The 12,010-nt window shown below is 36.0% G+C and overlaps 1 protein-coding gene across 1 annotated transcript in view; it reads left to right on the plus strand.

Annotated features, from left to right (window-relative positions):
- Positions 1 to 12,010, plus strand: part of USH2A (usherin) — a 782,904-nt gene that overhangs the window by 617,905 nt on the left and 152,989 nt on the right. The gene's annotated exons all lie outside the window — the stretch shown is intronic.

Genomic DNA, 12,010 nt, shown 5'->3' on the forward strand with positions numbered 1-12,010 from the left:
AGTAAGGATTTGAAAACATCTTTCTTTTTAAAAAAATTTTTTATTGGAGTATAGTTGATACAGTGTTATCAACTATAACAATGTTGTGTTAGTTTTAGGTGTACAGCAAAGTGAATCAGTTATACATATACATATATCCACTCTTTTTTAGATTCTTTTCCCATGTAGGTCATACAGAGTATTGAGTAGAGTTCCCTGTGCTATGCAGTAGGTTCTTATTAGTTATCTGTTTTATATATAGTAGTGTGTATGTCAATCCCAATCTCCCAATTTATCCCTCCCCCGCCCTTTCCCCATAAGTTTGTTTTCTATATAAGTTTGTTTTCTACATCTGTGACTCTGTTTCTGTTTTGTAAATAAGTTCATTTTTTTATATTCCACATATAAGCGATATCATATTTCTGTGCCAGCTATTAGCTGACTTTAAATAAGTCAGTTTCTTTGAGTCTCAGTTATCTCCATCTGTAAAATCAATCAGAGAAGAAATCAGAGAAGAAAAAGAAATAAAAGGAATCCAAATTGGAAAAGAAGAAATAAAGCTGTCACTGTTTGCAGATGACATGATATTATAGATAGAGAATCCTAAAGATGCTACCAGAAAACTACTAGAGCTAATTAATGAATTTGGTAAAGTAGCAGGATAGAAGATTAACGCACAGAAATCTCTTGAATTCCTATACACTATTGATGAAAAATCTGAAAGCGAAATTAAGGAAACACTCCCATTTACCACTGCAACAGAAAGAATAAAATACCTAGGAATAAACCTACCTAAGGAGACAAAAGACCTGTAGGCAGAAAACTATATGACACTGATGAAAGAAATTAAAGATGATGCAAACAGATGGAGAAATATATCATGTTCTTGGATTGGAAGGATCAACATTGTGAAAATGACTATACTACCCAAAGCAATCTACAGGTTCAGTGCAATCCCTATCAAACTACCAATGGCATTTTTCACAGAAAAAGAGCAAAAAATTTCACAATTTATATGGAAACACAAAAGACCACGAATAGCCAAAGCAATCCTGATACAGAAAAACGGAGCTGGAAGAATCAGGCTCCCTGACTTCAGACTATACTACAAAGCTACAGTAATCAAGACAGTATGGTACTGGCACAAAAACAGATATATAGCTCAATGGTGCAGGACAGAATGCCCAGAGATAAACCCATGCACATATGGGCACCTAATTTACAACAAAGGAGGCAAGAATATACAATGGAGAAAAGACAGCCTCCTCAATAAGTGGTGCTGGGAAAACTTGACAGCTACATGTAAAAGAATGAAATTAGAAGACTCCCTAATGCCATACACAAAAATAATCTCAAAATGGATTAAAGACCTAAGAGTAAGGCCAGACACTATCAAACGCTTAGAGGAAAACATAGGCAGAACACTGTATGACATAAATCACAGCAAGATCCTTTTTGACCCACCTCCTAGAGAAATGGAAATAAAAACAAAAATAAACACATGGGACCTAATTAAACATAAAAACTTGTGCACAGCAAAGGAAACCATAAACAAGACAAAAAGACAACCCTCAAAATGGGAGAAAATATTTGCAAATGAAGCAACTGACAAAGTATTAGTCTCCAAAATTTACAAGCAGCTCATGCAGCTCAATATCAAAAAAAAAAAAAACAACAGCCCCATCCAAAAATGGGCAGAAGACCTAAATACACATTTCTCCAAAGAAGATATACAGATTGCCAAGAAACACATGAAAGGATGCTCAACATCACTAATCATTAGAGAAATTCAAATCAAAACTACAGTGAGGTATCACCTCACACCAGTCGGAATGGCCATCATCAAAAAATCTATAAACAATAAATGCTGGAGAGGGTGTGGAGAAAAGGGAACCCTCTTGCACTGTTGGTGGGAATGTAAATTGATACAGCCACTATGGAGAACAGTATGGAAGTTCCTTAAAAACTAAAAATAGAACCACCATACAACCCAGCAATCCCACTACTGGGCATATACCCTGAGAAAACCATATTTCAAAGGTGTCATGTATCGCAATGTTCATTGCAGCTCTATTTACAATAGCCAGGACATGGAAGCAACCTAAGTGTCCATTGACAGAAGAATGGATAAAGGAGATGTGGCACATATATACAATGGAATATTAGCCATAAAAAGAAATGAAACTGAGTTATTTGTAGTGAGGTGGATGGACCTAGAGACTGTCATACAGAGTGAAGTAAGTCAGAAAGAGAAAAACAAATACCGTATGCTAACACATATATATGGAATCTAAAAAAAAAAAAATAGTTCTGAAGAACCTAGGGGTAGGACAGGAATAAAGATGTAGATGTAGAGAATGGACTTGAGGACGCGGAGACGGGGAAGGGTAAGCTGGGACGAAGTGAGAGAGTGGCATGGACATATATACACTACCAAATGTAAAATAGATAAGCCAGTGGGAAGCAGCCACATAGCACAGGGAGATCAGCTTGGTTCTTTGTGTCCACATATAGGGGTGGGATAGGGAGGGTGGGAGGGAGGGAGACGCAAGAGGGAGGAGATATGGGGATATATGCATATGTATAGCTGATTCACTTTGTTATAAAGCAGAAAGTAACACACATTGTAAAGCAATTATACTCCAATAAAGATGTTAAATAAATAAATATGTATTTGCCCCAAAATCTGCTAGGTCCCAAGGCCTCCACTTTCAAAATCATAAAACTGCATATTGCAAGATTGGGTTTGTAAATTTTTAAGATTTCTTTCAAATTTCCCAGAATTTTGTCATTTTTTTTCTTTGAGTTCAATATCATATTTTCATGTTTAAAGTATAATGTTTCTATTTAGAAAAGGATCATTGTGAAATAAGGCATAAGTTTTGCTTTTTTAATGTCACCTTAACTCTTGTCTACCTCAATTTTGTAGAAATTGTTCATTCCAGTCCAGCCTAAGGGATATTGTAGAAATGCTTTACACACTAGCTCTGACCATGTAACCAGCGGTTAATAAATCCATAATATCCAGGCCTGTCAATCTTTTAGTTTCAGATGCACAAACTCCATGACAGAAACCCTGTAATATATGGAAAGATTAAAGTCTTAAATTAAACTTTTTTCCTGGTGCCTAGAAGGATTTTGAACTTAGTAAACAGGGAGATGATTTTGACTTGTGTATAATCTACAGTTGATTTTATTGGAAAGTACCTCATGCTGTGTTTTGATTTGGATAATAAAAACATTTTCTGTTCCTGAATAGTCACAAATATATATTTTAAACAGGAAGAAAACAAACTTGTTATAACTTGAGGTTGTTTATTTGCTGGCAATCAAGAGCTTTCTAGGTATTCATCATACCCTCCTGCCATTGCAAAGTGATTACATCATACACAGCTGAAAAATGGACAAAACAGTCCATACCTGTAGTTCCCAAACCTGAGTGAACATTAGGATCACCTGGAAAGCTTGTGCAAAGACAGATTCTCAACCCCAAGTTTACTGAATAAGAATGTCCTGGGCTAGAGTTAAGTTCGGCAGATGACATTGATGTGCTCCAAGTTTAGTAACCATGGATCACCCACATCATGGGTGGTCAAAAGTGGTCAATTACAATAAATCTCTGAAAATGCAGATCAAACCAGTTTCCCTTGAATGTCCAAAGCCAAAATAGTGGTTAACTGATTTTTTTTTCACACGTATTTTGTTTTGTGGTCAGTAAGGACAGAATGACCTTACACAGGTAAGTTGCTGGGAGAAAAATATCTCTGTGGTTGCCTGGCAACAGAAAATGACCCGTGCAATTATGTGGGCTTTCAGTTTACACATTGTTAATTATCAGTGTTATCTATAAATTGCCTTATTGTTTATAAATGCTGTTAGTAAAAGGGGTTCAGGCCAGAGAGTATATGAGAATATTCAGGGGAAGAGAAATTGTGATAAATATCATATATTCATTAACATTACTTGTGTATATTTGCCATTTTTTAAATTCCTAGTATGTGCCAAACAATTTGATAAGCACTTTCCCTGCCTTACTGCAGTTAATTCTCATGCAAACCCTGGTAGACAAGTAATATCATTATCAAAATATTAAGATAAGAAACTTGAATCTTGAAGAAGTAATATAATTTACTTAAGATCACACAGCCTGAATTCAAATTCAGGTCTGCGCTCTTCTGCTGCCTTATAAGAGCAATTCCTTCCTGTCTTTGGCTTAACTCTTAAATCCAAATCATACTTTCCATTTATTGCCCAAAGTCTTTTAGATTTACGATAGAGCAACTAGGTTTTCTGAAATAGTAGCCTAGAGGGCCAAGAAGCAGAGCTAGGTGTTGGGGAAACCCAAACGATTTGGGGAGAAAATTTTTTGTGGGGGGCATGTCAAGACCAGAAGAATTAATGGTGGAAAATGACAAGCCCCTGAAGGGAAAATATCTACCTGGCAATAGTTATCTCCTGAGGCGTGAGGGAACTAGTAACCAGAAGCCATTACTGACCCATCTAGAAGTGCAGAAAGAATAGACATGACTTAGCAAAACTAGATTCCAGGTCCAGGAAGATTTTAATTAGGTGGGAAAGGAAAAGAGTCATTTCTCAAATAACTACAGAGAGATTATTCAAAGACTATTTTAAGCCCTTTGTAGACTGTCTTTTACCTCCCAAGTAAATCCTGGTTTACTTTCTCTCGTTATTACTTGACAAAAGTTAGCGGTAAGATTATCAAAACTCTCCGAACTAAAAAAAAAAACAAGATTTCCGCTCTTCTGTACATCATTTGTACTTTCAAATCAGATGATACACAAACAACATGTCCTTATAAAATGTTTGCTAAAGTATTAAAGAAACAAAAATGTTGAGTAAGCTTCTAAACTTTATCATTCAGGCAAATATAAATAAATTTTGGATTTTCTGCTGTTTAAAATTATTCAAACACTTGATTTCCTATAGAAGCCCACATTCAGTGGGCACTGGGTATATGCTGGCTGTTCTTATTTGAATCTACAGACAACGTAAACCAGATTAGTTTATTCCTAAACATTTCTTCTCACCTTTTACAAGCTCTGAACCTTGGGTCAGAATTTACACATTCATATTAAAGAGAAAAAAGGATATATGCTACCTTAGTGGTTGAAAATGTATAGAAAAATGAAAAAGAAAATACTTCATGGGACGTAAGGGGTTTACTCAGATTAAGAATGGAGATAGGCATCCATGCCATTTCAGAATCCAAACATTCAAAATTATTTAAACTCTGAAGGTAATAATGGGACTTTCTAATTTATCAAGATGACGACTCTGTTTTGATCTATCCTAGCCCTTAATCATCTTCTAATTAACAATATCATTGGATTCAACACCCGCTTTTTCTCACTAAAGATGGTGAGTTATTTAGGCTTAATGCATAATATTGAAATAATGGTGCTTTTCCTGTCACATTTATCTCTTAGTCCATTAAAGAAAAGAATTGGCAACAATTCTTCTACTGAGAAATCATTTAAATTAATATTGCTTAGGAATATAAATGATTTTTATTAATCAAGTTTTGATTAAAGGGTAGCTAGCCACAATATGGCCTGCGGGTAGACATTAAGCATCTTGGTGTTCAGTGAACTCATCAACTGCAGTGTATTACATCAGATACTATCCATTTAAAGTCAAAATTGGCATTAAGCTTTTTAAAGAATTCATGTTGCATTAATTGGGATGATTCAACATTGGTAATTGTTTCGGGTTTCTTATAAGAGTAATAGCCAAGTGACAAGTAGTGGTGAGTTTCAGAAGAAAATGTAAAACTCATTTCAATGATTTGTAGTTTATTTTGCATATTACATTACTTCACTTATCTTTTCACTTTTACTGAGGTATAATTGACAAATAGAATGGTGATATATTTAAAGTGTATAACATGATCATTTGATACACGTATATATTGTGAAGGGATTCCCACCATTGATTTAATTAACACATTCATCATCTCATATATTTCCTCTTTTTTCTTTTCTTTACTATAGTCACCGTGTTATACAATAGATCCTCAGACCTTATTCATCTTATAACTGAAAGTTTGCACCCTTTTACCAACCTCTCCCTATTTCCCCCATTCTCTCAGCCCCTGACAACCAGCATTTACTGTTTCTATGAGTTCAACTTTTTTTTTAATGATTCCATATATAAGCGATACCATTAGGTATTTGTCTTTCTGTCTGTTTCACTTAACACAATGCCCTCTAGGTTCATCCATGTTGTAGCAAATGGCAGGATTTCCATCTTTTTTAAGGTTGAACAACAGTGCATTGTATATATATATCACATTTTCTTTATCCAGTCATCCACTAATGGACATTTAGGACATTAGTTGTTTCTAATCCTTGACTATTGTGAATAATGCTGCAGTGAACATAGGCGTGCAGCTATCTCTTTGAGATAATGATTTCATTTCCTTTGGATACATACCCAGAAGTAGAATTGATGGATCATATAGTAGTTCTACTTTTAATTTTTTGAGGAACCTCCATACTGCTTTCCATAGTGCCTGTACCAGTTTACATTCCCAACAGTGATATACAAGGGTTCTTTTTTCTCACATTCTCATCAGCATTTATCTCGTCTTTTTGGTAATAGGGATCCTAACAGGTGTGAAATGATATCTCACTGTGGTTTTGATTTGCATTTACCAGATGATTATTGATAGTGAGCATCTTTTCATGTACCTGTTGGTTGTTTGTATATCTTCCTCGGAAAAATGTATTTTTAGGTCCTTTGTCCATTTTTCAATTGGATTTTTTTTTTTTTGCTATTGCATTGTAGGGCTTCCTTGTATACTTTAGATATTTAATCCTTCATCAGATATGTGGTTTGCAAATATTTTCTCCCATTCCATACGTGGTCTTTTCAGTCTATTGATTCTATTCATTCTTTGCTGTGCGGAAGCTCTTTAGTTTGATGTAGTCCCATCTGTGTATTTTTGCTTTTGTTGTCTTTGCTTTGGGTGTTTAATAAATTTATCTCACCTTATTGAGTTCTAATATGTGCTAGGCATTTTCCAAGAGATTAACACATATCTATTTAATGTTCATAACAACGTGTAGTACATCCAATGTTCTCTCTGTGTTGCTAATGAGAAAAGTCAATTTCGATGTTAAAAGCTTTTTTCTCTAGGTGATTCATCACATAGGTGTCAGAGCCAACCCACAATGAATCTGACTCCAAATTCTATGAGCAAACCCACTGTACTATATTTTTTCACTAAACAGTACATAAAGCAAATGATTTTTTTTTTCTGCATTGTACTATGATCCAGTTCAAAACTTAAAAAAAGAAAAATGGCCGTAGATACAGCAAACGTAAATGAGGACAAAGTAGTTCAAGGGCAGTTCATCCAGTAACCCAGTAGAATCATTTTGTTTGCAGCTTAAAATTTCAAAGGATGTAATTCATTTACATTTGAGTGGATTGATTCATCTATTCATTTTAACAAACGTGAAAATGTTTACTGGGACCCTCTCAGGAGTGAGGCACGATGCGACATTTTGAGAGTTAAAAAGAAAAATGAATGAGGCATCGTCCTTCTTGTCAAGAACCCTACCATCTAGTTGGGTAGAAGAGGCATAAAATGATAACTATTATACAAACGACGTAAAATTTCCATACAGTTGGTATGGATGTGTGTTCAAGAGGGTCTGGTTTCACTTCCATGGCCCCCAAAGGACATAACCAAGATACCCCTATCTCTACAGAGGAGACATTGGGCTAATTTGTTAAAAGCATTATGTGAAGCACAGCCCGTGGTTTGAAGCAAACGTGGCTATCAAACCGAATTAATAGTTTTCCTCTTAGAATCGTTCTTGTTCCAGCTCCTAAAAAAGGATTTTAGAAAAGCTTTATTTGATTGACTTGTCCCATTGTGAAGTGTGCACCTGCTGTGAAATGAAGCCACAGAGGAAAAAAAAAGTTGAATAATTTAACTTTTTTATTTGTAAAGATAATCAGGGTTTTTCTGATTACATCTTAACTTCATAAATGTTAAATAACCTATCAGCATCTAGTTGTTGTAAATTATGAAAAGGAGCCTCACCAGGAATATTAACCAATGAAATCCTTGTTCTTTAGCGAACAGGAAAATGTGTTATGGCAGCTTGTCATCGTGCAACTGGTAACTTTGACACCAAATAACAAAACTGCCATTTGCACTTCGGGTAAATTGGTTCACGTGAGTTTCCACTGCTCGTCTTGCTCTGACATAAATTTATGAACTCAGGAACTCACCAAGTCGTGTGGCTTGCCAGCTGACTTTAACAAATATGCCCATTTCATTTCATTTAGTCATCAGAATACCAGGGGGCTAGGTCGTTTCAGACTCATTGCAGATGGTCTAGGGTTTGCAGGAACACAGGAGGCTTTCATGTCACTGTCCTATAAAATATGACAGTGGAGGGGGCCCTCTTCCTAAATAAATGTGTGTCAGTGCTTGACATGTTCACAGCTTCAAGGAGCATTTTCTGTTTCAACACCTCATAGGTGTATATAAAGGACATTTATTAACCAAGATGTGGAAAATTGCCTTTTCTGGGTTCATGCTTTGACCAGCCATGATCAAGATTATGTCTATATTTGAGATGTGGTGGAAGTACAGTTTTGTTTCCTGACCTCCTAGGAGTCCTGTCCTTTTAAGCAGAGAAGTTACTGGAAGCAGACCAGTAGGTACAGACTAAAGACATATAATGAGGTGCAACCTCAGACAAATCAAAGGGAAGACCACTCTAAATTACTGCTGAGAATAAAGACGAGGATATCGTTACAGGAAGACAAGTTGACCACATCCAAGTATATGTAAAAAATAAAACTAGCATAACAAGATAGTTATAAAGATATTTACTTGATTCAATATAGCATTGCTGTAATTGTAATTAGAATAGCAGCTTTATATAAAGATGGGTTCAGAAGTGTTAGAAGGCACATGAAAACAGTGTCATAACTGTGGGTTTTTGGGGGGTTTTTTGCATTTCGTTCCATTTCCTTTTGTGGAGATGTCTGTCATTTATTCAGTACTTTCTATTTGCAGTAATGACCTAAAATGCTTTACATAAATTTTTTAATTTAATCCTTTCAGCACTTTAAGATGTGGCTATTAGTGTCATCATTTTACAGCTGAAGAGACTGGCATCCGTAGAGGGTGGGTAATTTACCAGGGACAAATGAAGGCAGAAGAGGGATGTGATCTGACTCCATTCTGTGGTTTATCTAGTTCAAGACTCATGGCATGTTTTTCAAATGTGTGTTTGTCAAACTTTTCTACAAGTTCTACCCTAAGATCAGAGAAGACAGAATGAACATGCAGTCCCAGGAGGTTTGGAAAAAACCTGAAGCAATCACCATAACCTTGCAACTTTTTTAAGGTCTTGCTTTTTATCTTAAAAATTCATGCAAATTTGGCATTGAATTCCAATGTGTTTGTCTCCATCCCCCAAATAATGTATTGTATAATTTATCATTCAGGGGTACATTTTCTATTAATCTCTTTAGTTAAAGCATGGTATGCTGTTCTATTTCAGGATATTAAGTCAATCTGAAGAAAGCCAACCCCAATGTCCAGGCAATTCTTCCTCTCTTCATTTCATCATATATATGTGTGTACAAACAGCAACCTTTTCTTCCCACTGCTTTATAGACTATGTCAGGGTAACGATAAGGAGCAATGCCCCAAATCTGAGGTGGGATGCTGTGACATGCCAAGATACTCTGGATGGATATTCCCATAAGCATATCTTCCTGCTGTGAAAGGTCAAATTGCAAACCAAGAGGGTACTGATTCACTCTTCAATCTCTTTTACTACCTCGAGCAATTCTCCCCAAAGAACATCTTTAGTGGGGGGAAGAAAAAAACCTGAGTATATTGCTCTTTATTTTACCTCTAATACAGTGCTTAAGTTTTCCTCACCTATTAATACATTCAGAGTCTCCAACTCTCTCTGTAATCAACCCCCTTCATACAACTCTCAAACTTCATAATTATAGCAGTCTTGTTGGGAGCAGTAAAAACATTCCCAGTTTTGTCTTGCAGTTGAGAATTAAGCCTTGAAGAATATCTTCTAAATGAGCTCATTACATGTACTCATTATACCATTAAAGAGAAAATGAATTTACTTAAATTTTCTAGATATTAATCTTTGTTGTGATATCTGAAAAAAATAATATAGAATTGTCTATTACCTGACACTAAGCAGAAGCATCGTGGTCCTAGCCAACTTCTCATCCCATGTCTGAGGAAGATTACGCATAACAAATTCATTTTAAAGCAATAGTAAGTGACAAAAATTAAATTGTGTTTTGACTGCACCGCGAATAGGATCTGTACGTGTTCAACACACTGGTTATGTCTGCATAAACATTTTCGGCTGGTGTACAGTTCACTCTGAAGTGACGATAGAGTTAAAAAAACTGAGTAGAGAAAGTTCCCATCACTCACTACACATAAAATTTCCTAGTCTTGTGCTTTTTAGGGAGAAAAATCCACACCCAATTTTTGTGAACAAGGGATAGCGGGATTCTGCTGGTTTTCCCTAGCTTGGGCAGGGGAGTTGTGTATTTCACAAATTTTACAAGTCAAATTGATTTTGGGAAAGAGGACATGTTTGTCCTTGTCTCCAAAAATACTTGGACAAAAGTCCACAAATGTCCAGGGTGTGTGTATCCTGGTTTGGGAAACCTGCTCTTCAGAACTTTAAATATTTACCTATAATTTCGTTCCATCAGTGGTCATTCTAATTCCTCCATCACTTTTTTCGCTGTATCTAATCAGTGTCCAAGACCTGTTCTGCCTGTCTATACGTGTTCTCTCAAAATTATCCTTTCACTTTTTCCCCCGATTGTCCTAATCCAAGTCTTTATTATCAAGAGACAGCATAAATATAGAGATAAGCTTTGGTATCAAATGGGCCTGAGTTCAAGTCTGGCCACACCAATTAATCTGTGTGATATCTGCAACAGGTTTCTCCTCTGGCCCTTGGTTTTCTCATTTTAAAAAATGGTAGTGATATTTACCTTACAGTATTGTCATGTGGTTTCATTCATTCATTCAATCAACATTTGAGCTACCGCTCTGTACTAAAATCTAAGCACTGAAACTACCTTCAAGAGAAGAACAAAGTCCCCAGCTGTATGAAGTTGACATTCTAGTGATGTGAAATGAGATAATGTATGTTGCCTGGCATAAGACAGGAATGCAGTGAAATGCTGTTCTTGTTTTGTTATTGCTACAACCATGCAACCGCTTTCCAACTGGTAACCCTACTTCCTGGCTCACATGTTTTCAATCCATTGTTCACTGATTATATATAAAACCCAAACTTCTTGAAGAAACAAATGATAGAATATACTTGTCACTTGAGCTTGAGAGTGAAGAAGGTAGGGTCTTACTCCAAGGCCTCCAGCATAGGGAAATGGAGAGAGGAAACCAAAGAAGAATAACAGGTTTGGGAGTGGAAAATAGTGTAATTCTTTTTTGGACCTGTTAAGATTGAGGTCTCTGGGAAGGAGGCTGTTCAAAATACAAATCTGGAACACGAGGAAGGGTATAAAGCCAGAGAGAAGAATTTAGGAATCGATGATAGAATAACAGTAAGTTAAGCTGTAAGGACAAAAGCAACAGTTTCATTAGGGTGCTCTAAATTTAAAATTAAAATTCTCAGCCTGGGTTGCCAAATTCAGCACCATCTAGCACCTTTCCAAAGGAAATGATTGATGAGTCCTTCTGGTGAAGATCCTTGTTTTCATCTATCCTACACAAAATACTGAACACCTCTGGTATTTGCTAGCTCTTCTGCCCCTCATACATTGGAGCTGTAGCTACAAAAAACAAAACCACATTTCATTCTTTAGACCTCATTCTTTAGTCCTGTGCTACAGATTTCCTTGTTTCTGTAGCAAAGAAACTTACTTAAGCATTACAAAGGTAAGTAAGGAAGCCCACATGTTAGAAGCTGTCAGATCAATGAGAAACTTTAGTGGGCCTAAAGTTTCAATATATTCTTCA

Source organism: Orcinus orca, chromosome 1 (genome assembly GCF_937001465.1).
Source record: "Orcinus orca chromosome 1, mOrcOrc1.1, whole genome shotgun sequence".
Classification (NCBI taxonomy): Eukaryota; Metazoa; Chordata; class Mammalia; order Artiodactyla; family Delphinidae; genus Orcinus; species Orcinus orca.